Source organism: Pangasianodon hypophthalmus, chromosome 8 (assembly GCF_027358585.1).
Source record: "Pangasianodon hypophthalmus isolate fPanHyp1 chromosome 8, fPanHyp1.pri, whole genome shotgun sequence".
Classification (NCBI taxonomy): Eukaryota; Metazoa; Chordata; class Actinopteri; order Siluriformes; family Pangasiidae; genus Pangasianodon; species Pangasianodon hypophthalmus.
In genome coordinates this window covers 1818713-1830817 of record NC_069717.1, presented here as the reverse complement: position 1 = coordinate 1830817, position 12105 = coordinate 1818713, and positions in this window count along the sequence as shown.

Here is a 12105-nt window from a genome sequence, read left to right as displayed (position 1 = left end):
TAGGTTTCCATCACAGTGCAGTGATGAAGATGATGATGATCGCAATGATGATAATTCAATAAACCTCCGGGCGCAAAATAATAAATCCAAGTTCAGGTTTCTGAAGATATTCAAGCTAGGGCGTTTCATTGCGAGAGCAGAAAATGAGCTTTAAATTTAACCCAGAGTCTCCTTGATGTACGGCGGAGCTCAGTGCAGAGTTCAGGACGTTCCCCAGCGTCGAACTGAGCCAGAAGGAAAGAGGGCCAGTGAAGCTCATTTCATCTGCTTTTACACTAAAGGGTGAGAGGATGAGGTTCTCATCTCACTCGCAAGGTAGGGGACACGCTAAAGAAGGTTTCGTCCTCATGCCCTTAAGACAAGAAAAAATACAGGATGAAAATAATAAGGGGAAAAACGAAGACCGAAAGAACTGATAAAAGGAAGAGAAGAATAGATGAAAGATGAGTAGAAGAATGAATAAACAAAAAGTAAAGACAGAGGGAAAGTATAGGAGACATTAAAAAAAAAACAAAAGGGTTCATCACTCCTGAGTGGCTTAACAGAAAAGTGTTCACCTGAACGGCCCTGAGTCCAAGTAGTCCAAGCAAAATGGTCCATGCTCTCTGGGTGGGAGGGGCATACTGTCTCTCCCCTGTCAATCACAGTGACACTAGCCAATCCAGGGTGCCTGTGAGCTCGTGTATGCGGAAGGGGGCGGACAGCGCTTTCCTCCACGTGTGTTACACTGCCCTGTGTAGCGTCTGGGTTCACGCGTCTCCACAGAAGCGTGTGTTAGCCTTCACAGTTAGCAGCTGCTGTGTGATAGAGGAGAGCTGGCTGGTGGGTAGATTGGGTAGAAAATGGGAAAAAAGAAGGTTTCATCCGCATGCCCTGAAGATAAGAGAGACAGAAAGACAGACAGATGGAAATGTAGGAGACATGTTAAAGAAGGTTTTGTCCTCAGGCCCTGCAGTCAGTGAGACAGAGGAACAGAGAGACAGACGGAGGAACAGTGCAGGTTGATTAAGTTGGGACTCGTCAGGTCTCCTGGGCGAGACGTCTTTCACTTCACTCCTCAGGACACCTTCACAGAGCAGACATGGTGGAGGAACAGCTCCTTTTCTTTTCTCAGACACGGGTCTATGTTGTGTGGGAGTTTGAACAGCACTGTGGCGTTTTACCGGCTGGATCATGGTGTGATTCTGATTCAGTTTCACGAATTTAATGTCTTAAGCGCAGTAAACAAGCAGTTACACTGTACAGTGACATTCTTACTCTACATTCCTACTGATCACCATCAATACTGTACAGAACGTGTTGTAAATATTCCTTAGCCATATGGTTCTTGACTTCACGCTCCTGTGGCATCTATCTGATGGTAGGAGTGTAAACAGACTGTGTTGATGGTGGGTTCTATCCATGATCATACAATACATGGCCAAAAGTATGTGCACCCCTAACTAACACACCCGTATGTGCTTGTTGAACATCTCATTCCAGATTTATTTCCCCCTTTATTGCTGTTATAATGAGCTCCACACTTCTGGGAAGCTTTCCACTAGATGTTGGAGCGTGGCTGTGGGGATTTGTGTTCATTCAGCTACAAGAGCATTAGTGAGGTCAGGCGCTGATGTTGGGATGTCGAGGAGGTCTGGGGTTCAGTCGGTGTTCCAGTTCATCCCAAAGGTGTTCAGTGGGGTTGAGGTCAGGGCTCTGTGCAGGACACTCGAGTTCTTCCACTCCAACCTTCACACACCATGTCTTCCTGGAGCTCGCTTTGTGCACAGGGGCATTGTCATGCTGGAACAGGTTTGAGTCTCTTAGTTCCAGTGAAGGAAAATTATAATGCTACAGCATACAGAGATGTTCTATACAGTTGTGTGCTTCAGACTTTGTGGAAACAGTTTGAGGAAGAACCACATATGGTTGATGGATGTCATCTTTAAACTGTAAGTGATTGATGAATGAGTTAAAACCTCTCAGTGTTTTAAAGTGCTTTTGCATCAGGTTGGAATTAATATGAAATGAAATGGGTAAAAGAGAAAATGGATGGAAGAAAGCATGCATTAACTACTATAAGAAAGAAAAAAAGGAAGAAAATAGATGAAAGTGGATCAAGGAACAAAGAAGGTATGAAAAATAATGGATTAAAAGATCTATAAGAGAATGAGAAGTTGATAAAAGAAAAATAAAATGGATAAAAAAAGAGAGAGAGGAAGGAATGTTTTTGTCTTGTGTTGTTCAGTGTGAGTGAATGTGGCTTTAACGAAGCTGCTGATTGGTCAGTTGTTGGTGTTTATTGTTGTTCTCGCAGGTTTTTGGTGAATGCATGTGAGGTTCTGGGACTTAAAGAACCTCCTGAGACACTCCTGGTTCACTGCTCCAGCTTTCAGTCTCATCTTCCTTGTTTCCCCGTGTAAGAAAATCAATACTGTGAGCCGTGACGCTGGACAGGAGAGTTAATTACAGCTAAACGTGTTCATTCAGGACACACAAGTCTTTAACATAGCAAACAAAGTCATTAGTGCTGCTGCAGGTCATTGCTCTGTGTGTGTTTATGAGCCACCAGTCTGGGAGGGTGAAACTAAAACCATGGCTCCTGATTTAAATTGAACGGTGTATCAATGTAATGTGATAGTGAAGTTTTTAACAGGGTTTAATAACACAGATTAGGCTAATAATGCAGTTAGCTAGCTGGCTACTGAATGTGGCTACTGGTTTTAATTACAAAATATTAGCTTGCTTATAGGTTCGCTAACTTGCTAACATTGATAAAAGAAAAACAAACAGATAAAAATTGAGAAGAGGATGAAAAAGTATGCAATTTATAAAGATATGTCAATACGAGAAAAAAATTAAAAGGTACAATGGAGAAAAATGAATAAGAAAAAAAAAAGAAAGAAGTGATAAAGCAAATAACTGATGAAAGAAAGAATGAATAAACAAGTATATGAAAGATAGATAGATAGATAGATAGATAGATAGATAGATAGATAGAAGGCACATTAAAGATTTTGTCCTACTGCCCTTAAGATAAGAAAGAACAGAAAGAAAAATGGCAGAAATGTAATGGATAAAGTTAATAAAGAAAAAGAATTGATAAAACAAAGTAGAAGGAAGGAAGAAAATCAAGAAGGAAAGAGAAAAATTGATAAAAAAAAATTAATAAGAGAAAGAAAAAGAGAATTTATCAGAAAATAAGAATGGATAAACAAATACAAGAAAAAAACATGGATACAAGAAAAGAAGAAAGAAAGAGAAATTAAGTTTGTTATACATGACTCGCTCGTTTAATCCCTCTGGTGTTTGCATCCACCTGAGAATTGCTGTCTTGAAGCTTCTGGAGGAGTCTGGAGGAACTCATGGTGATGTCATCTTCAGAGTTATCAGGTGAGCTCCCTCCTTCCTCAGTGTCTCACTGATGACCCCACTACATCTTCAGAAGGTTCAGCAGTGAGATCTGGCGTCGCAGGTTCACTCTCTTTGATGCCCGGGGGCCAGGAGGAGTCCTTCCTCTTCCTCTTCCTCTTCCTCCAGAGACAGTGGCTGCTCTTCTCAGCGGCTTCGGAGAGAGCTTTGATTCTCAGCTCTCTTAGAAGCCTAGTTCTTGACATGGCTAAGAATCCTCTACAGCCTCCATCCATGTTGTTTGCCTTCAGCCACAAACTCAGCATACTTAAATCTCTTGCACTCGAAGGACTCATCCACAGTGTCTTCCCAGCTTGCTACGACATACACGAAGGGCAGACAGGAGGACCACGTTACAAGGTCTGGCCTGAGGTTTGTTGAGCCAATCTCAACTGGAAACAGAGCTTCTGGGAAACAGAGCTTGGTCTAAATGCTTCTATATCTTCCAGATCTTTCCAAGAGAGCCTCCTCTTCTCTACCCCTTCCTATCTGATCCACGGCCCTTAGCCGGCCGACAGTTTTTATGCACTTTGTTGCCTGCTCTTGCTGATGCATTTCTTCCACCATGAGAGTAGCCTTGTTCCGGCATGCCTTGTTGGATTCCCCTCCCTTGCTGCACTTGTCCTTTTACCTGCTGGGTTGCCTCGGCTGGTGTCCACGTCCCCTCGAGTGACAGAGTGGGGTCTGCTGTGGCTACAAGATCATGAGACTCTGCCAGCATCATCTCTAGCTTTACTTTGGTGCACTAATACTCCTTTGCGAGACTGGAAATGGATAGTTGTAGGACGCCCTTGCTGTAGAGCCTAATGCTCCCGAGGCACCTAACCATTTTTTTTTATATATGAGCTGATCATCCTCTCTGACTTTTTGACTTTTGTGATTGGAGCCTTGTAGAGAGTTAGCAGCCACATGAGACAGGGCAGGAACCCAAACTATAGGCACCAGGTTGCTGGCAAGTGTCCTGACTGAGCTAAAATACTGTGTCCTTAAGAGACATATCATACAAGTCCCAGGGTTTTTCCCAGGCTTCTTGGCCACTGCTGGAATTGGCTCACTGCCAATGTGGAAACAGCTCTCCACTGTTGATGATGGTGATGATGATGGTGATGATGATGATGCTCTTCTGGACTTACTTGGTTTGATCTTCATCTGAGCCAGTTTGAAGGAGAGAAAGAAGAAAGGAAAGAACTCAATAAAGGATAAAGAGAATCGATAAAAGAAAAATGGGTGAAAATGGTGAATATGAGAAAACAGAGAAATCAAAAGCAGGAATTCATAAAATTCTTCCTCAAATTTGAGCAGAAAATGGAAAGTGAGTAGTGACCTGCCCTTCACATGGGACTGCTTTTATCTAGGGAGCACAAAAATGTCGCTTAAATAAGGAGCTGCCCTCTGATTATGACACAGCAGCATTGTTTGTGAGTGTGTGTGAATTAAAAATGAATTTCCTCTTAATCCACTTCTCTGTGCTTGGATTCACATCTGAGCCTGTGATTATCCACTTACAGAATTATGGTAAAACGGTAATTTGAGAATATCATAATTTTTTTTTACACAATTTGGACAAAGTGAGTAATTCTTTTAACGAGGGTGAGGAGGGTGAGATGAGGAGGGTGACGAGTAGTTGTCCGGGGCGGAGGCTCTTTAAGAAAACCTCATCAAGTTCTTATTAAGGCAGAGATGGGAAATGGCTTAATGAGGTCTAATCGAAGGAGCAATCACACATTTAATGCTGCGAGCCCTTTTGGCACGGCGTGTAGAAATGAGTCAATTAGGATGAAATTAGGAGCATGAGAGGGCTTGCGCCGTGTGTGTGTGTGTGTGTGTGTGTGTGTGAGAACGGTGCCCATAATAAAAAAATAAATAAATAAATAAGAGAGATAGAACTCTGTTTAGATGGCACCAGTGTGTAATATTCGCATGCTGAGTGCTTGAAGAAATGATTAACTGATGACTCATTCACACACCGTCGTTTATCACACTAATGGAGCTGACGCTGAAACGGGACGTCAATATCGAAGAACAATTAGAACAGTCGAGCCGAGCGAGTGTGTTTCTCTTTCTAACTTTCCAACACACCGGCTCTGAATTTGCAGGGTTTAATTATTCAGTCATGAAGTATTACTTTATTGTCTGTTTCATTGAATGAAAAAGGAAAGAAAAAAGAAAGAACTAGTACGTGAAAGAAAAGAAAAGAAAATTGATAACACAGAAGAATGGATGAAAGAAAGCAAGAAAAGAAGGAAAAAATGATGAAAAATAATGGACACAAATTTGGTGAAAGAAAGAAAGATTGAAAGAATGTTGGATGAATAATGATGGATAGAGTGAAAAGAGAAAGAAAACCTGAAAGAAAGACAAAAAGTAAAAGAAGGAGGAATGGTAGCAAGCAAGAAAGGTAAAAAAAAAAGGGGCGATGAAAGAATGTAAGGTAGAAAGTAATGAAGAAGGGAAGAAAGAAAGAAAAATGGATAAAAAATAATGGATAAAAACTGATCAAAGAAACAGAAATCTCTCTCTCTCTGTATCGTTGTAATCTCTCCCTCGCTCTCTCTTTGTTTCTGTATTGTTGCAATCTCTCTTTCTCTCTCTTTCTCTCTCTCTCTCTCTCTCTCACTCTCTCTCTCTCTCTCTCTCTCGCTTGTTTTTTTTTCCCTCAATCTGTACATCTGCTTGTTTTCATTTCACTTGTTCTATGTGTATTGTTGTCATCTCTCTCTCTCTCTCTCTCTCTCTCTCTCTCTCTCTCCTCACACACAGTTAGAGGATTGGGATTGGGAAGCTCACACATTAGGGTGTAAACAGGATTTCCTGCGTGGGCGGAACGGTGGAGGCCGGAGCGTCGTAATGAAAACCTATACATCACAATCAGGAGACGATGCTCTTCATCCCCGCCCGGCCTCACACTCACTCGTCATCATCACGGCCCACTGACACCATGCTCTGAGGTGGGGACGAGACAGGCGACACACATGTGTGGTCCTGACACACACACACACACACACACACACACAGATATCCAGGATCTCTATTAACAGCCCCCCGGGTGTGTGTATCCATGTTAACGCCACACACCAGGCAGCGCGTCCTGACGTCTCGGCCTCGCTTCATCGTGCAGCCTGAGCGCACTTGATTTATTCCCACATCACGACAGATTCCTGCATGTGCTCGGATTTGGGGAATCACTTAAACACATCATTGGAGTGGCAACATTTCGGGGGGAAAAAAAACCCCAGGAAATCTCTCCATTGGGAGAAAATAACAAGCTTGCAAAATGCACGTACTGTCATTAGCCGAACAACAGGATTCATCCGACTTTTAGCAGGAATCACTAGCTGTAATTTCTACGTATGAGTGCAAATGTTTGTGCACCCTTAAGGAAAAAATAAGGTAGCTGACTAAATTAGATTTATAGCAACAAGATGTTCACTGTGTCATGGCTCCTAACGAAAATGTCAAATAGAAAATTCATAATAAATTAATAAATTTAATATAAATAATAAATTCATCCTAAAATGTTTTCTAACTCTGGCAGAGTGTTTGTCCATCGTACAAAAGGTCATGTCAAAGCTTTTTGTTTTGTTTTTCTGCGGGGAGAGAGAGAGAGAGAAAGAAAGAAAGAAAGAAAGAAAGGAAAGAAAAAGAATAATGGCTGAAAGAATGAATAGATACACAAATATAAGAAGAAAGAAGAGAAGAGATTGGAAAGAAAACATGGATAAAAAATATAAGAAAGAAAGAAAGAAAGAAAAATGGCTAATATGACTTTCTCAATTGGTGCTGTGACTCAGATGGAACACTTTCTATCTTTACTGGGACTTTCTATCTTTACTTCTTAGATTGGCTCAGTGGGGCCTTGTATATTCTTAGTACATTGTGTGTGTGTGTGTGTGTGTGTGTGTGTGTGTGTGTTCATGATGTTTATTATACTGTCCCAGATGGGAACATATCAATCTGTCAGGCTCATCCACACACACACAAACACACACACACCTGGTCCACTTCTGACCTGTAGTATCTCCACCACACTCACTCCCTGACACACACACACACACACACACATTAAAGTGCTGGAGTGTGTAGTGTAGTGACAGAGACGGAGTGATCATTTTCTCCTCTGGTCTGTGAGCGGAGCAGGATGTGAGCACAGCGCGGGTTCGAGGGGTCGCCGTGTATCCACTCGTCCGGTTAACAAAGTTTTTACCCCCTGAAACGATGTCACACGTCTCCGATCGGCATCTGGCCATCGATCTCCAGCAGAGACACCACTGCTCCGGATAATTCACTATCGATCCTGTCAGGGTGTAATCTTCCCACACTGTCTCCGCCATGGTTCAGCTCGCTGTGAGAAAACACACTGACCGCACGCGCGTGTGTGTGTGAAGTGTGTGTGTGAAGTGTGTGTTTCTTCATGTCTGGGTAACTTCCTCTGATGTGTGTATTCATTAATCATTACTGTTCTTATCACTGAACTTTTACAAATCTGATTCACAGTACATTTCTTTCTTCATGAGTTATAAATACGTTCAAACACACATGTAAATATTCGATACATACAATATTTTCATTCTATCTGTTGGAGATTAATGACTTTACCCTACATCCGTCTACTTTTATAGATAGATATTATAAAGTATATACCTGAAATATGATTACTTATTTATACTACAGTGCTGTTTTCTAAATTCTGGATTCTGGATTGGTCAGAAGGTATTGATTAATTTTCTCTAACAGCAGGTTTATATTAATGCGCTCATTCTAATACATTAGAGCAAAAAAAAAATTCTGAATTGAATAATTGATATGGTGAAGTTTTCTGTAAGGAGATGTTTGGTTAACATTGATGGAAGGAGTCTCCAGTGTCAGCGCTGTGTAACAGTCAGAGGTAAAGCTGGAACTTTAAGTTTAGCGATATCTTCAGGACAGAGGAGCTTATGCTTTGTAGTAACATGACAAAGCATAAACTCCTCTGTCCTGAAGATATGCTTTATTAAAAAAAATTTTAAAGAGAGAGAGAGAGAGAGAGAGAGAGAGAGAGAGAGAGGAGGCTGGTGAAGGAACGACTGATTATAGCTGTTTATAACGTAAGTGAGAACAGGACCTTGTTTCTCCGATGTTCCACAACATTAAATGTAACTATAAACATATAAACGTGTCTTTCTTTAATAAACAGAAAAAAATAATTGACAAATTGCTCTTGTATAAGAAAAAGAAATGACTTCGGTGCGTGATGTTATAGAAAAATAATCAGCTGTGGGGTGGTAAAGGTAACTCCACTCTGCCGCACTGATTACTTTCATATAACAGCATGACACTGAATGTGTTTACTAGAATAATGTCTGATCATTATAAGGAATCTGTCTTCACTTCCATGTGGGTAGACAGGCTTTTTTTTCCCCTCACACACACACACACACACACACACACACACACACACACACACATTCACTGCCGTCCCTCCTCCGCCTCTCATTCTGCCGCCCTTCCCTCAGTCCTAATTGGGATTCCATCAGCAGGTAAATGCTTTGTGACCCCTCTGTGACAGGTGAGTGCTCAGGCTGTGTGTGTGTGTGTGTGTGTGTGTGTGTGTGTGTGTGTGTGTGTGACAGATGACTGTTTGAACAGGGACAGAAGCTGATCCGACAGGACTGAGTCGCATTATTCAGTGTGTGAGTGACTCAGAGACTTTATATAAAACCACAGTAACGCACACACACTCACACACACACACACACACACACACACACACACACACACACACACTGAGGGAACAGTATGACTGTCTGTATGTTTACGTACCCCTATCTACTATCTATTTCCATCCAAATTTTCCACGAAAAAAACCCCAAATCATTATGTTTCCAGTCCACATTCATGTGTATTTTTTGAACTTTTTTTTATTTTGCACATGAAAAAAGCCAGACAAAAATGGTTTAATCCTATGCATGATGGGCGGAATATTAAAAATTCACTGTTGCAATGCCACACTTTTTCACATTCAGGTAATTTTTTTGTTTGTTTGTTTTTTTCTGGGTTTGGTCAGACTGCTCCTGTCACAAACTGAAGAGTCAGAGAAGATGCAATCGCAAGTAAAATCTTTAATAACAACTCCAAATCGCAAGGCAGAAGTCAGAAAACTACTCAAGGTCAAGGTCAGTCAGTCGTGGTGAAACTAGAAAAACTGGACAGAAAAAAGGTCAAAAGTCAGGAGACAAATGGAAAACTGGCAAAGAACATGAGGAAAATACATGAGTTGTTTAATTAGACAGAGTGGTGATTAGCAAACAGGAAGCAGGTGTGTGTTAAGGCGCTTTTTACACCGATTAGTCCGGGTTGCTGTGCTGTGAGTCTGAATCAGAGCGAAATTAAAGATCTTCTGTCTGGTCCTGATCCTGATCTGAGCAGACAGAAGACCTTGAAACATCTCAGGTCACTTTGTCGTGTTTCCGTGTTTCATCCTGAATGATAAAGTGTGAAGGAGTAAACTCGGGGAGATCCTCCACTGCTGAAACTATTACATGAGCACAAAGTCTCTATTTCTTTCCAGATTCAATCACTTGCACCAGGCCAGAAGATGACCTGTTAACACCCGCGCTCTGAGAGAGAGAGAGAGAGAGAGAGAGAGAGAGAGAGAGCATGTAATCAGTGGCAAGCCGAGCACGACAGCTAAACATTTAAGTGAAGTAATGAAAGGAGATTGCTGAGGTGTCGAGGAAGAACAGCCGGGCCGCTGTCACGCCGCATCACGCTCGGGGTAATAGATTTCCCCACCAGACACTCAACTCCTTTCCTCGTTTCAAAAGGCCCTGTTTATCCCACCACATCAAATATTTAAAAAGTGTGGATTAGAGAAGGTGTCCATCACCTGTTTGCTCAATGCTATCACTTTTTCTACAGACGTTTAGAATGGCATTAGCGCCTCTCTCATCTCTTTTGTCGTCGGCTTTTCTAGCACGAAGACAGATGATAGAAGAGTCGGGAGAAAAAGCAGGAGAGTCGGTGATTGGTGGCAGCAGAGCGTTTGAGCGATACTGTTCAGACGCGGTCTTGCTTGTCAAATCTTCGGACACGAAACGAATATCTGTTCAGCCGAAGAGCTATCTCGAGCTGTGCTTCAGTGGACTTTCGGAGCCTAAGCTGTTTTTCTCGTGCAGCTCCGGTGCTTTTAGAGGTCTTTGGACGTGAAGAGGAAAAGCACCGCCGGCGTTGGCGGCGTCTCCTCATTCACCCTGTTAAATGACACGGAATTGAATCTCTCTGCCTTCAGCCGTAAGCTTTAGCCTCCGCAAATTAGGAAAAGGTGCTAGACACGACTCCTCTCCCTCCTTTATCCTCTCCATCTCCCTCGCTGTCACCTCTCCACCACCCCCCCTCCGACGCTCTCATTTCCCACTCGTCCTCCCCCATCTCATCTCCATCTCTCCCATTAGTTTAGTGACCAGCGGTGGATGAAAGCCGGCGGTAATGCTGTGACAGGCGCCGAGCCGATGGAGCTCTTCCATTAACGGCTGTAACGCGGTGACACCGGACCCCGGCTGCTATTACCCCAGAGCTGATTGGGAGACGGGAAACGGAGCAGGGGATTGGGGGGCTTTCACGCACTCGGGTCTGCCTCGACGAGTCCGCAGACATGGACTGGGACGGTTAATTGGGGAAGTGGAGTATGGGAAGGTTAGGGTTGCTTAAGGAGGAGAGAGAGTGAGAAAGAGAGAGAGAGTCGAGAGGAAAGCATCCATACAGGATGTGCAGAGAGAACAGCACAGGTTTTATTTTCACCACCGTTGAATTGTAGAATATGTTTTTTTTCCCTTTTAGGCTACTGTAACTTTTCCAGAGTTGCTTGAGAACTTCAGGACTGTCGTCTTCTCCCACTTTTTCACAGATTATATTTGCTTCACGTGCTGCTACACGCTCAAACCCAGAGAACAAATGATTGATGAGCCACACTTAGTGCTTTATCTAGATTACATATCTCCATAGAACGATAAGGTCGAACTCATCCGAACCTCATTGGTTGAATTCGGCCCTGATTTCAAAATATGTGAAAAATCGAAATGTACTCTTGCTACTGTAGTTTCACTGCAAAAAAAAAAGGTTCTAACGCTTTTGTGTAATGTTGTGAAAGACAATTTAACAAATTTCACTCATCAACAATTGATCTTTATCCAAGGCCAAGTCACTTTTCCAAGTCAAATGGAAACTACATTTTGTCAGTATTAACATCGTCAGTGCCTTCATTTGAGAAGAATGATGAGAAGTGTGATTTGTAAATTCTGTCCCTTCTGTTTAACATGATAAATATAATGTTCGTGATGTTATGTTATGTGAAGAAAAACTTGGCAATATTCATTTTTTTGACACAGTTTCATTGTATTGCCTTCTGCATGTAATGTAAATGGAGACATTAAAAACTCAGGGTGGTGCAGCGGGTGGCGTTGCTGCCTCTCAGCTCCAAAGTTTTCGGTTTGTTCCTGAGTTCGGCTAACTGTCTGTGTGGACTTTCACATGTTCTCCCCGTGTACGCATGGGTTTCCTCCAGGTTCTCCGGTTTTCTCCTGGAGATGATCTGGTGCCCCATCCAGGGTGTAGTCCCACCTCACACCCAGTATTCCCGGGATAGACTCCTGATCCACTGCGACCCTGACCAGGATAAACCACTTACTGAAAAGTCGTGTGTGTGGAGATTTTACATGTTCTAATGTGCTTTCATTTTAC